Source organism: Glandiceps talaboti, chromosome 3 (assembly GCF_964340395.1).
Source record: "Glandiceps talaboti chromosome 3, keGlaTala1.1, whole genome shotgun sequence".
NCBI classification, from domain to species: Eukaryota; Metazoa; Hemichordata; class Enteropneusta; family Spengelidae; genus Glandiceps; species Glandiceps talaboti.
In genome coordinates this window covers 12,362,166-12,377,319 of record NC_135551.1, presented here as the reverse complement: position 1 = coordinate 12,377,319, position 15,154 = coordinate 12,362,166, and the positions used below count along the sequence as shown (strand labels likewise).

The 15,154-nt window shown below is 37.3% G+C and overlaps 1 protein-coding gene across 1 annotated transcript in view; it reads left to right on the top strand.

The window, feature by feature from the left end:
• Positions 1-1,226: 1,226 nt before the first annotated feature.
• LOC144433050 (uncharacterized) overlaps positions 1,227-15,154 on the top strand; it is a 52,154-nt gene continuing 38,226 nt past the window's right edge. Inside the window, exon 1 of the mRNA XM_078121362.1 lies at positions 1,227-1,407. The gene's annotated coding sequence lies outside the window, so the exon portion shown is untranslated. The remainder of the gene's footprint in view (positions 1,408-15,154) is intronic.

Sequence of the window (15,154 nt, the reverse complement as noted above, 5' to 3'; positions counted from 1 at the left end):
TTCCTGAAGTACTGAAGTTTATTTTCATCTACAACAGAAATATCGATAAAATTGAGATACTTGGCAAATATATGAAAGGGGTAAAATAACACAGGTTTCTAGGATCGCGTATTAGTCCACACACCGCGAAATTATATGGTAAATCCGCTGGTAAATGGCAGGGCAAATTTTCACTATGATGGTCGAATGTTTAAAAGGGAGCCTTCAGTAATTACAGGGGGTTTCAAGTATGACCCTCTCGGCCCCCTAGTCCGTTGTGTTAAAAATGACCCCCTCTCCATTTCATTTTCCTAAAACATGACCCTCCCCCTGTTCAAATATATCAATGAAAAAAAAAAGATTTTAACAGTCTCACGGATACCTGTGGCGTATATTCATAGAGCTCAAGATTATCAGTCAGGAGCTCTAAGCTTGGGTTCGAATCCCACTCGCGACATGGCATTTTTCTGTAGTAAGATCCCACTACATTGACAGCATTAAATTCATTTTTTCCCACTATTACCACTACAGTGAGTTTGTGTTTGTGTTTGTTTGTTTGTTTGTGTGTGTGTGTGTGTGTGTGTGTGTGTGTGTGTGTGTTAAATCAATGTCTGCGTTTGGGTGTCATTCGCTAAAATGCCAGAACTCCCAAAGGCTAGATGACCCACAGGGGCGTGTAATATTTCATAGATTGTTGTTTTCCAGGTCTACAGACTAAATATAACAACCTTTTGATTAATATATATTCCTACATGTAAAGGGAAGAGACTATTATTTCTTAGTAGTATAGAGATTGATACATTTGTAGCAGCGAGATTCGTACGATATTTTCCTAAGAAAACGGCATTCTAAGCAATAAGAAAACAACAATCTATGAAATATTACACGCCCCTGTGGATGACCACAGAACTGACAACCTCAGGACTGAGCACAGGCACTTGTTTCCCGAGATACGTATCAGAATGTTTCTATCAGCTGCAGAATAAATAAAATATTGATAATATCGATACGTAATATTGATGTGTTTAGCCAATTGTATATGAAAGGGGTAAAATATTGTTTTCTGGGATTGCGCAAGACTATATCTCGCGGTGAGTGGACTGCGTTGGCAAACAACCGTTTCATAGTCTACATGTACTACAACGCAGCATTGTCAATTACCCAGTTTATCACGATATGAGTGGCTGAACAACAGTTGTCCACGCCTACTACTCCCTGCTACCACTTTGTTGTTGGAGTCCAGGCAGACTTGTCCACCGTTAAGTACTAACAGTGGATCCCAGTATTGTGGCAGGACTGTGACAATTACCAGGCCTGTGTACATCGGATAACTACGTTGATGCTTACACATACCTGTAATTTCAGACTGATCAGATTGTGACGCTTTCTGTATACGTTGGAACGGTATCTGGCAGACGACTTAAAACGGTAAGTTGACATGATTTGCCTCACATATATCAATATTCAAACATAAACTGAAACAAATACAGAGGATTTCCAAGAAGCGAGTCGTACTCTTCTGATGGGATATTAATGAGTTTAGTGAGACTGACTACAAGATTTAAACACGATACAGATAGCAGTGATTAATCCCTCACTGTGAATGTACGAGGGTGAATATATGGTGCCTGGGTAATGTAGGTCACCATTATTTCCCGGTTCATACAGAGTTCACAGTTCTCTTCAATGACATTAAAGTTTTGTATCAAACACTTCTGCGAGTGTCTGTCGTGTTCAAATGTAACGTTGCCGTCCATGGAACTTATGGCTAAAATGATCTTGGCTTGGTGTTTCACTCATGGGACATTACTTTTTTGACACAGAGCTAGGTATATTGCAACTCTAGACTAACAATAACAGAGACACAATATACACAGCAGAATCCTTTGCCCAATCACACTGAACAGTGACAAGCGTTGCTATTCTTTCACAGTACAGTAAAAACAGGCTTCTAATGAAAACATTACACATGGACTTGATGATTTTAAGGGCTGCAACTATTTGTCTTCTAACTGATAATCAACATTTCAACTTGACTATTTCCACATCCCCACTGTGCATGGCACCTATGTAATTGTTTCTTTTGCATTAGAAGTTGTGTGAGGGTGTGTATTAAATGTCATGTCACGAGTGAAACACCAAGCCTACATTTTAGCTGTAACTTTGTAAGTTGTGTGAGGGTGTGTATTAAATGTCATGTTACATGAATGAACCACCAAGCCTACTTCATTTTCGCTGTAAACTTGTGTACTGCAATAAATTTGGTCACCACTTTCCCTTGTCAAGTGTATAACTATACCTCTCAGTGGTTTTCTGGTATTTTTTTCGTAATTGACATGGAATCATTATGTACTACTTTCGTACTTGATTTCAAAATATTGGACCATGCGGCATGCAACGGCAGTTTTCAATGCCACACTCGTGATCTACATTATATAGGCCTACACACACACACACACACACACACACACACACACACACACATACACATGTCTACCTTTCAACGTTCAAACGAAGACTTGTCGGAGTGAACGGAGACTAGCACAACAGTATTGATATTCATCACTGTATTTGTATTTGTATTTGTATTTGTATTTGTATTTGTATTTGTTTAAACTTTTTTCGTGGGGGGGGGGGTGCTAAACTTTCAGAGGATATATATACAAGTCATGTAGTTGTTCTGTAAAAAAATAATGTGATTGTTTTATTGGTTCATGGCATTAACAGTATGGATTTTCCATGATGAGATGTCATGCATTTTGTTGTTATGATGGTCAATATAATATGTGTTGTAAAATCTAGTATTTGATGATTCCTTCACCAGTCATTTGTTTGTGTCTTTATAGACTTTATTAATGTTATGTTTTGATCCCTTGGTACAGCCTAAGTTTAGCAATTTCCAAAAAAAAAATCACCCCCTCCCCCAGCGAGATGAACCCAAGAATTTTCTAAGCCACCCCCGGGCTACACACAGAGATGTACAGTATGGTACACTACATTAAACTGTAATACAGTGGAAATCAACTTCAGCGTCCATACACATAACACGCGGAGTTTACAAATATATGTACATGGGCCTTGCAAAAAAGGTCTTGCATTGGGCTGTGACCCGTACTTGACCCGGGAAATACTTAGCCAGCAAGTTTTTTCTTTCCATCTTGATTCTGGGCAGAAACAGCATCCCCCATGATACAAGTTGTAGCTAGTGAGGAGGATGTGGGAGGGTATCAAATTTTTGAAAAAGAGACATGTAGAAGGCTATTTAGTGGCATAAAATTTCAAACCATACACATTATCGAAAGCCATAGAGTACTTGAAAATTGTCTCCTCGAGTCTACATTACTATAAATAACTGTATGGCTGTATATTTTGGCACACACACACACACACACACACACACACACACACTTGGCTATTGACTGCCTCATAATTAGATGTATGGTATGTATTAAAATGAAGTGTACAATTTTGCTTATTAAAAAAATGTCCCGAGAGAGAGAGAGAGAGAGAGAGAGAGAGAGAGAGAGAGAGAGAGAGAGAGAGAGAGAGAGAGAGAGAGAGAGAGAGAGAGAGAGAGAGAGGGGGGGGACAGAGACAGACAGAGACAGAGACGGACAGACAAACGTCGAAAGAGGAAGGCACACATGCATGTACACAAATACAGTCGCATGGCTGGCACCACAGGGGCGTGTATTATTGCTTAGATTTCCGTTTTCTTAGGAAAATATCATACGAATCTTGCTGCTACAAATGTATCGATCTATAGTACTCTCTTTCCCTATACAGGTAGGAATATATATTCAAAAGGTTGTTATATTTAGTCTGTAGACCTGGAAAACAACAATCTATGCAATATTACACGCCCCTGTGCTTAGAACTAACACTTCCAACAGTTTATATCTGAAAACATGTGCTCGTACAGCATGTCATTCATAGCCAAAAACTCAGTCTCCATTGGCTAATGTGTATGATATCGATAACGTACCCGGTCATTGAAGCCATTGGCTAAAAGTTAATCAAAATCATGCTTGAATTGGCAATACACATCTGTCTTGTGCAGTCCCTGCAGTTGACAATTGTTAATGATCCCGGATACAAAATATGACAGTTGTATATATTCTCCAAATGCCATGGCTATCAAATCCCTGGGATAGTGCGTGGGATAGTCGCCGACCTGTCAATTTCAACTAGGTGATGACAAGTTTACCCAAAGTTAGTGAAGGGCAATAATGCATGAGTTTCACACAAGTAAGTTCGGTAATCAAAAACAACATGTTTACTTTTCCAGGAATAACTTAATTTGACTATATGACCATCAAGAAAAAGGTGAAATTGACGAAAATGATAATACATCTTAGATTATAGTAAAAGTCAGCACATCTAATGATAGCATCATTGGTAAGGGAGATTTAGAGTTTTAAGGCAGTTTTACTATCTTGGCAAACGTTTCACATCTTTGAAATACAATTAAATCATCTCAAATTACCATAGCGTGATTTTATCAAAAGTTTCGTCATACTGATGCAGATATGACTGAGCAAATTTTGTAGGCAACTACCAACATTTAAAAATCAACATATTTCAAAGTCCAATAATTTATATGCGTATTTTATTTTTTAACCCCATTTACTCTTCTATACGACCCAAGGTCACGTCCCCAGGGTCACGCACTTAAAGTATATTTGCAGTCCAAACTTACATAGCAGACTGGAATTCAGTCACGTGTTCACAGTACCCTCAGCTCCGTGCAACATTGTTGCACATGTAATATCACATTGGCAATAAATATAAATGGCACAATAATCAGGTCTGTAAGCTTATATATTTTAGTATTATAGTTAAATATGTCCGAACCGTAAGCTTATAGTATGCTATCGCCTCCAGTCACCGGTGTTGTAGTTGAATGTTTGTGAAACTGAACGATATTTCACAATTCAAAATGTTATTATTAGTTTAGCCACATATTACTACACTGTAACGGTATGTTTATATTTGCAGATAAACAGACGGGGTAGAAATCACGAAAATTTACTTTATTTTCCTTCGGCAAGCCACCATTTTGTGCGGGGATGGAATACGTTTTCGTGAGTGGGATGGAGTAAGCTTACATTTAACGGGGATGGAATACATAAAGGGGATGGAGTGCATTTACGTTGCTGGGGTACATTGTAACGGGGATATGGAGTGCATTTACGTGGCTGGAGCAGGGGGATGGAGTACAATGTAAAGGTGAAGGAGTACATTTTTACGTGGATGAAATACATTGATTAGCACCCCTGCGATAGTCAACACCATAGGGGCGTGTATTATTTCTTAGATTGATGTTTTCCTGGTCTACAGGCTAAATATAACAACCTTTTGACTATATATTCCTAACTGTAAGGAAAATCACTAGTAATATAGAGATTGGTAAATTTGTAGCAGCAGCAGGAGTCTTACGATATAGTCCAACGGCAAGCTTGGCAATAATACGTGTCCCTGTGGTCAACACTGGATTCCGGGAGGTAACCAAGTTTCTGGCATTTTGTCTGCTGCGTGCACGCGACTTCAAACAGTTAGCCGAATCACACATATTCCCAATCCGCGTTATCAAATTCGTTGTAAAGAAATTGTATATGAGATAAATTTTCAGTGAAGTTCATCCTGCTTTATATTGTAACTGGAAAATGAACTCAATGCTAATCATTTACGGTGAGGAAACACGAACAAAATATAATGTACACAAGCACTACATTTAAAAAATGCGCATTAATACACTGTACATTTGATGTGAAGTTGTAGTCTGCTTGCACTTGTAGTCTGGGGTGTTTTGTTGAAACTGTGTAGTTGTTGTCAACATCCTCCATGGAAAAACAATGTAAAAAATCGCGGTGCCAAGGATTATCCGATATACTCTATCGCTGGATGTAAAAGATCGGAACTCTGACACTAATGATATGCGATAGTATCATAGGAGTTGAAATAATTATGACATCAGCCAAGCAGAGAGAGAGAGTGTGTGTGTACTACTCTCTACCTATACGCGTACGTACAGTGCATTGTGCCAAGAAAGTGTAAACCGAGGTGATCGGCTAAGTCATTGTCATGGAGCTTGTACACTGCAATGTAAGTCCAGTTTTAATGTCTACCTTCATGACATTTGGGCGTTCAGGACTCTCTGTATGATTTTAACAGTAGTCAGCCGATTGTTCAAACATGGACTCCGATGGAGGGTACCTCAGATTAGCCCTGCTTGCAAATGGAGAAGGAAGGGACGACATACTCATGCAAGCAGGACTCTGTTTAGTCTTGCTGCTAGACGTTCGGGCTATCTTTCGGTACTATAAGCGAACGAAGTTCGCAGTGAGGGCTTGCCAGAACAGTCTAGCTAATGTCATTTTCAGACCGGACATTCCGGCATTGAGATTAGTGGGTTGGGCCATGTATACCTTAAAGTGTATGTAAATAGGTTTCCAATTTTTCCGACTTTTTGCCTGCAAATGATGTAGTTTTCATGGGTGATTAAAGATTTGTATGACATTTTTGACAAAACTGCGATATTAATATTAATAATGAAAAATTGATTTTTTTGGAAATCTGTGATGAGCATTTTGCTTCAGGAGTCTTCGGAAAATGCGTCACAACCGGAACACGATCGCGTGTCCATGTGTTTTTAACCATGCCTGAACATTGCGCGGTAGAGGGGACGTCAACGTTTAAGTCTACACTGATTTTCTCACAAAAGATTTGGAAGTTCTAATCAGCCTGCTTCTTTTCAACATACAGAGGATAAGTTTCCAAACGTTTTCAATGATGTCTTAGTAGTGCACAGCTCTCAAACTCACAAAAAACGATCATGAATTATAACATGTTGTGTCCTAGTGCATGGTGTACTACAGACATGTATTACGGCACTAGCAATGATGAAGTTTCTTTTGTTGGCTGTGATTACGAGTCCTAATGTTGAATTGAAAGTTATTTTACCTGATAAGAAACATAAATTACACTTTCAAAGAACATACTAGTATAACATTACGAGCGGGTACCACATAATGGGAATTTTTACTTGCGATAGCAACGTCTTCGTAACGGCCCACTGCTCCGATGAACAAGAAAAACGAAACACGCTCAAACGTACTACATGTAGTACAGTGCACTTCCCTTTTAGACATATTCATGACCTTATTGTATGACTTTGGTTTCCTTGTCAGTGAATGAAGACCAGTCATTTATAAATGCAAAATTTAATGCATAGTTCGCAAGGTTGAGAGCAGTTGGATGTGACTGAGCGTGAGATCAGAGCTGCAGAGCCAGAGGTTCGTCGGGCTGTATACTAGCTTGTTCTCCAGAGCGTGTCTAGTCACACGTCGTGCGGCTGTACTGGGTGTTCTAGCGGTAGACCTCCGAGTCGCCCTGCTACCCTGGAACACAGTGTATTCTCAGTGCTCACTGTCAATAAATTATTTGGCCGTTCCTGAACTGTTCTGATTTTTTCTGGTAATGATGATTTCACAAAACCCTTTAAAGATTGACAACCGATCATACCTTCAATTTTACATAGACGTTCACACGAAATATTCAAATGGCGGTTCAAACCACAGGCATTTGTTTCATGAGTTATGTCTCAGAATATTTCTATCAGAATACAATAAAATGTCGATAATATCGTTAATATTGATGTATTTAGCCAACTATATATGAAAGGGGTAAAATTACACTTGTTTCTGTGATCGCGGAGGTTCACTCACCGCGAAAGGGAGGGAAGGTAAAATGTTCGAACTGTTTGCCCACTACAACGGCCGGTTGAAAGTTCATGTTTATGTAAGGTACTAATGGCGGCCGCCTTTCATACCATGTGTCTTCTTTCGCGGTGATAGAAACATTCTGAGACATAACTCGGGAAACAAATGCCTGTGGTTCAAACACATGTTAGCGTACACACATTGTGTAGTCAGGTAGTCAGTAAGTCGATTATAACCCCACTAAATAGTACTACTGTTACGGTGTTACGATCTCAATGGGACAACTACTTTCGAAATTTCGACCCAATGTTTTCCTTCATCTGCTAATTTGAAATGTCTACTTTTTATTATCATAACTTACCATTCAGTATTATTTAGTCTGTCGACAATAACATCGTCAACAACCATTATGCATGTCTGCAGCTGGGGATTGCTGTTTGGCTGTAGTCGTGGTTTTGGTAGTGGTTCATATAGAAACGGTACAATACAAGCATCCCCCACTACCGTATCATCTTCGTCATCACTAGTACTGCATTTATTGTTGTCATTGTCAATTTTGACTTCTAAATAGTGGAACATGGTTCCACTAGAATGGCTATCCCATGTTATGTAATCGGACATATTCGAAGTACATAAACAACTTCGGCAATTTCCGGAATTCCCCCCCCCCCAAAAATCATTTTTTTATAATTAATATCGTACTTTTGTCAAAAATGTCACACAAATCTTTAATCACCTATGAAAACTGTGTCATTTGCAGGCAAAAAGTCTGAAAGTTTGGAGACCTATTTACATACACTTTAATATATTCAATCTATGCATGCAGGTGTTGACAAACACATTTATGTCATTACTATGTCTTATCAGTTTATGGTAATTGTGTTTGATGAGTGTGTAGACGTTGTCATTCACACATTTTAGTTAACGCATTGGTGGTTATTTTTACAAGCCCCTCCTTAAGATGAATATGCATGAAAAATTAGCTATTGACATTGTCCTCTGTGCTTGTCGTTAATACGGTTCTCTGATTGGCAGTTATTTATATCCTGATAACATTTGCTAGACCTCGGATATTCCATCCTCGATAGCAATGTTCGGGCGTGTGTCGTATTCTATCGGAAGAACATCCAAGGTCTAGCAGATAGACTAGACTCGGTTTGGATATGTGTGGTCGATAATGGATGCAGGTGGAGCATTAGTTTTGACAGTTTTTCTCTCCTGTTTTTAAGGTTTTTTTTCTTTCCATCACTTACCCACAAAAGTTTGTTTTGCAGTTAAATGAGGGAACGAAATAAAGCTTTTAAATCAGAGTTAACTGAATGCCTTCTGTATAGGGCAGAGTCTTTAGATTTTCGTTCATGCAGAGTTAAACTGAATGCCTGCTGTATAGGGCAGAGTCTTTAGATTTTCGTTCCTGCAGAGTTAAACTGAATGCCTTCTGTATAGGGCAGAGTCTTTAGATTTTCGTTCCTGCAGAGTTAAACTGAATGCCTTCCGTAAGGGCACAGTCTTTAGATTTTCGTTTCTACACACAATAATTGTTGGAATGCAACAGCACATATGCAATTAATTATGTTTGAAATATGTACCAATGGTTTAATTGAATTTGAAATCTTAGAGTACATTTTTAAGATATAGCCATATTATTGAAAATCATTTATTATGCAAAAGACTGAGTCATGGAAACTAAAACGGATGCTTGTCAGAACATATATGATTAGTTATGTTTGAACTGTGTACCAAGTGTTATTGAATTTGAAGCATACATCTTGAAGATATAATAACCTAATTACTGAAAATTATTAATTATGCAAATGAGTCACTAAAATTAAAACCAATACCTCAAAGCATTTTAGAAGTTGTGCGCGTTGGTATTCATAGTGTATACATGTAATGAATTATAATGAATTTGAAGAGTACATTCTTATAGCCTAATTAATGAAAATCAATAATTATGCTAATGACTCATTTAAAGTAACAGTTACATCATTACGCTTTTTCAGAACGTGTGTTTTATGTTTGAATTATGTACCAAATTATATTGAATTTGATGTATACATTCTCGATATAGCCTAATTACTGAAAATAATTAATATATGCAAATTCATGAGTCATTAAAACTACAACTTTACAAGCTAAATGTTATCAAACTGTATATGGCACATGGACTTTGTTACCATCAGTGTATGTACTAAATTATGATATTGAATTTGAAGCATGCATTCTTAAATATTATCTAATCACTGAAAATTAATGCAAATGACTCATTAAAACAAAGCCTTACATTAGTAAGCCGAATGAGACATATGCAAGCATATATCTATCCATCAAAACAATTACAAATCATACAAAATAAAGTAAATAGCCCATTGTACAATGCAAACTGGAACTGGTGAATATAGTGCCCTCTTGTGTTGAATACCGATGTGGGGGAATAACATACATTATTACACCTCATTCTTACATAAGCTGTGATTGGTCAGAATCGAATCACATGATCTTCTGAGGGCAATATCAATGCCCGCGCATTGATATTGCCCTCACATGCAAAGACTAATGCCCAGCACTATTGCCTGCTGAAGTTATTTTGACTGTTGCGCATTTGAGGTGACAAAGTAACTAAAGGGAGACACAAAAGTTTATTTCTTGCAGAAATTTTATTAAATATAATTACAGATTAGCTGTGGGGACACTCTATCTCCTACAAATAATGCAGGCCATGTCCATATTAGATGCTTATATGCAAGTACAATTTTGAAATGCATCATCAAAGAGAAACATTTCTTCTATCAATGACAAATGATGATGAATGAATAGTAGCTATGTGAATGACAAGATCAACGAGTGTACGGTGTTAATAAAATTAATAACACATGCGCTTGGGCAATATCACAATTAGTGCCTGCCCTCGGCTGGCAATCTTTATAAAAATTTTGATAATGAGTGCCAACCCTTGTGCAGGCTCTATTTAAATTGTGATATTGCCCTCACTGCCATGTGTTATTATTTAACTACATACCAAACACTGCATGTCCCTTGCAACTTCAAGTTGATGTTCCAGTAATTGGTTGGGAATGCAGGTGGTCTACCCATCAATATTACTAAGTATTGTATAGCCCTGGTTTGGGTTATAATATATATACCAAAATGTAAATTCCAGTGTCTGATTGTATATTTATTTAAGGAGAGATATGGGCAATATGCAGCTAGGAATTTTAGTATATGTCATTGAGTATATACTGTACCAACAGTCGCTTGATTCAACTGAGAACTTTGAAATCCTATTAAAAATCCTTGTACTATTGACATTTTGTGAGCTGCATGATTACATTTTGGTGTACATGATAGATATTTCAGAATTTTATATAGTGCCAAACTATAAATAGTCGTTCTGTCACCTGACGACTACCTCAGTTTTCAAAAATATCAACCAGCTGCACGATTACAATTTTGGTCTCCATTATAAGTGATTTTTGAAAATGCGCAATTGACAGTAAGAGTTGTCAATAAAAAACTAATAAAGTAAATTACAATTTCAAAAATCAAAATCAAAATCATTAACTCAGCCACAGTCAGGATTTTCTTCTGACCAGCATAATTATTCTGATTGGAATAAGAAAACATGCAATTTACATGTATATGTAATTTTGATCGCGATAAACAAATTTTCATTTAAATTGTAAAATTATTTCAGATAAATGGTCTTCTAAAACTCATGCTGAAAAATTGTCCTGCACAACCTATGTCCGACCCCTAATACAGCGTGTATAGAATAGAAAGCATTTTTCATAATTGTTTACACATGCACCATGTCAAATAAAACATGCAACCCCCCCCCCCCCCCCCCCACCACATACACACACATTATAACCCAAAGCAGGACTATACTATACGATTCTAGGACAACTGCCTCCTCAGACAACTGCCCCCTGGACAATTGCTCCCGAAAGACAACTGCCCCCGGACAACTGCCCCCCCCCCCCCCCCCCCCCCCCCCCCGAACTACTGCCCCCGAACAAAAAAAAGCTAGTATTACAGATGAACGGGTTTGTCATTCATTAAAAAGTCATCGTTGGCAACTTACCGTTTAGCGTTTAGTAACACCCGTGAATGTTTAACTATTAACCATAAATGTGAGGGGTCGGACTTGATTAGCAAAGCTATTTTCTGACTCCCATTACCTGTATAAATTTTGTATATATACATGTATATCTTTTTCAAGTGATCTGAAATTATTTCTTGTACAGGTAATAAAAATCAATCAATCAATCAATCAATCATCAATCAATCAATTTATTTATACTCACATTTGCATGTTTTACTCTAATGTCATCTATGATAATTGTTACGACAATTATAAAAGTCGGCATGGTACTTTAACTTACCGCCGCAATTCACATAATTTATACTCACATTACAAGTTCTACTCTATTGTCATCTGTGATAATTGTTACGACAATTATAAAAGTTTAACTTACCGTGGTAATTCACACACTTTTTTATTTTTCAAAAATGATATATATTGCTTGCCAGTCACCAACATAGTCATAGTGTTCTGTATCATCTTGTCAGTCACTATGGAGTTTGTACGAAGTGAGAGAGGTAAAAACAAATTGATTTATGATGGCCATGTCTATGTGAAACAGAAAGATTTAGCAAACCGGGTCGTTTCATACGAATGCGAGAGGCGTCGCCATTCAACTGTATGGCCAAAGTAAAAGTTTGTGACGATGAAGTAATTGGTATGGTAAATGAAAACATCCATGCTGCAGATGTTTGTTCGGGGGCAGTAGTCCGGGGGGGCAGTTGTCCATAGGGCAATTTGTCCGGGGGGCAGTTGTCCTTCGGGGGCAATTGTCCGGGGGGAAGTTGTCCTGTTACCGGACTATACAGTATATATATATATATATATATATATATATATATATATATATATATATATATATATATATATATTATATGTATTATATGTATTATATTGATATGTGGACCTGAAATCCCCATCATTTCACCCACATGTCCAGTGCAGGACACAGCAGTGCTTCAGACACTAGTAGTAACATAACAAAGGTAATACTCCAATGGGACACACTGACAGGAAGAAAAGCACCCTCACAGTCAATTGTACAAAGGACTATTAGTATAAATTCTTGTACATGAGCTGTACATGTAGATCATATCATGAGATCAGATGATTTTGATTAATAGTATAATACAATCAAGTGTTTCAGTCAGCTGATCAAAACAGTAATAGCTTTTCTGCATCCGTATTGTCACCCTGACATGAAAATTCTTGTGTAGCCAGTTCTGGTTAAGATTGCACTTGCTCTTCCTTTTGTTGATCCATTTGTATTTGAATTTCATAAATTTTATGTCTTGGGCGTCTGTCTGTCTTCCTGCCTATCTGTGGATGAATTAATTAAAGTTTTAAGGTCAAAACCAATGGAAAGATTACATGTGTTTTGATATTTGGTAAGGATGTTGCTTTCAGTCACTAGTTGGCAAAACATACATATCTGCCTAGCAACAAGACCATGCTCATAGCAACAGCCAAAATGGTTGTGTACTTTGTAAAGATAACTGGGTTGGTTAAGCAAGTGGATAAATATCCAAAAAAGTGAATACATGTACACTTGGTAACAACCGGTTTATGATGGTGTATGGCAAAGAAATAAAAGGGTACTTCAGCAAGTACTAAGTAGAGAAATATTCAAAGTAATGACAAAGTCGTTTAGCAACTAAGAAACTGCAAATAGCAACATTAAAATGACTGCATATTGCAAGTTGGTAACAACAATAAGGATGGATTGCCATGTGGATCAACATTCTTTTAAATGATCACACCAGGGGAGGGTACTACTATAGGCTGTCCATCCATCCATAATATGCCATTTCTCTGACATGCACTATCCGATTTCTTTCAAACCTGACACAAAGGTGACATACTGTGGTGGACATACATGTATGCATGTTAATTAGTTTTTTGATATATGACTGCATGGTGCCCATATTTGTAGTTAAAAATCAATATTAAATACTGCCTAAAAATTGTTTAGTTCCGGTTATCTGACTCCCACGTAGTGTTTCACTGCTGACTCCAATGTGAAACTGACATTAATGAAACTGTTGCTCCAATTTGTAATGGCTGTACATCTGATGAGAAGAAACCAATAACACAAAGACCACATGGAAAACAATGGAAAACATAACTACGTGAACTAGACATTCTCTCACATAAATGTGTATATAAAAAAATTGAAATAAAAAATCTACCTACCCACCTACACGTACTGTAAAATTGAGCCTAATTGGAACCACACAATTTTTTTTGTAAGGCATTAGCCGCCTAACTCAAAAACTATAATACACAGACACTGTATTCAGGTGTCCACATCAGATGCAGGCTATCTTTGGATACCTTTGACCTTTGACTTTGACCTTCGGGGTCAATTTAAATGAAGCCAATTCCTGACAATCACAGACACGTACACATTGTATGTATTACCAATTTCTTTTAAATCATGTTTACAAATAATACTGAAGAAAAGAACTATACACAAGCATTATTTTTGGAGCTCATATCACGTATACTGTCAAATGGCAGCCACATTTGTCATTAAAAATCATTATTTACTGCATAACACGAAAACTATAATATATAGAGACTCCATTCAAGTGTTTAACCCATATTATCAGATTAAGCTATCTTTGGAGACTTGACCTTTCACCTTGACCTTCAGGGCAATTATCAAAATTAAGCCAATTCCTATCTATCACAGATACATTGTAGTATTTACACATTGTCAATTTCTTTTAATCATGCTTACAAGAAATATTGAAAAAAAGAACTATACACAAGCATTATTTTTGGTGCTCATGTTAGTTTTACTGAATGGTAGCCATATTTGCAATATTTAATATGACTCAATATATTTAAACAATAATGTACGCCCTCCCAGCCCATAATGGACGAAAGCAAACTTTGAACGACATAATGGGCGAGGCGACAGTCGAGCCCATTATGGAGTGCAAAGTTTGCTTGAGTCCATTATGGACGGGGAGGGCGTACATTACTGTTATTATTTTATAGTTTTGCCAATTCCAGTGAATTTGTAGACCGAGAAACGCAAAACAACATATAATATACACAGCGCTGAACATCGTCTGCCATGTTTGGCCCGGAAGCTGAATACTTATCATAGCGACACACGTACGTACACGTACCACATATACACTTCAATGAACTGCTGTGAACACAAATTTGTTTCATGAATGCGTTGTATTTTTAAACATTGGAAATGACAATCATAAGTAACAACATTCATTTCGAAAAAAATACCTAGTCGTATGAAGAAACAGAACAAATAAGCTTGTATTGTTATACTTGTTCCGGGGCCGCGATGCCCAATAATGGAGTACATTATCACTAATAATGTACAGCGATGACGTCACAA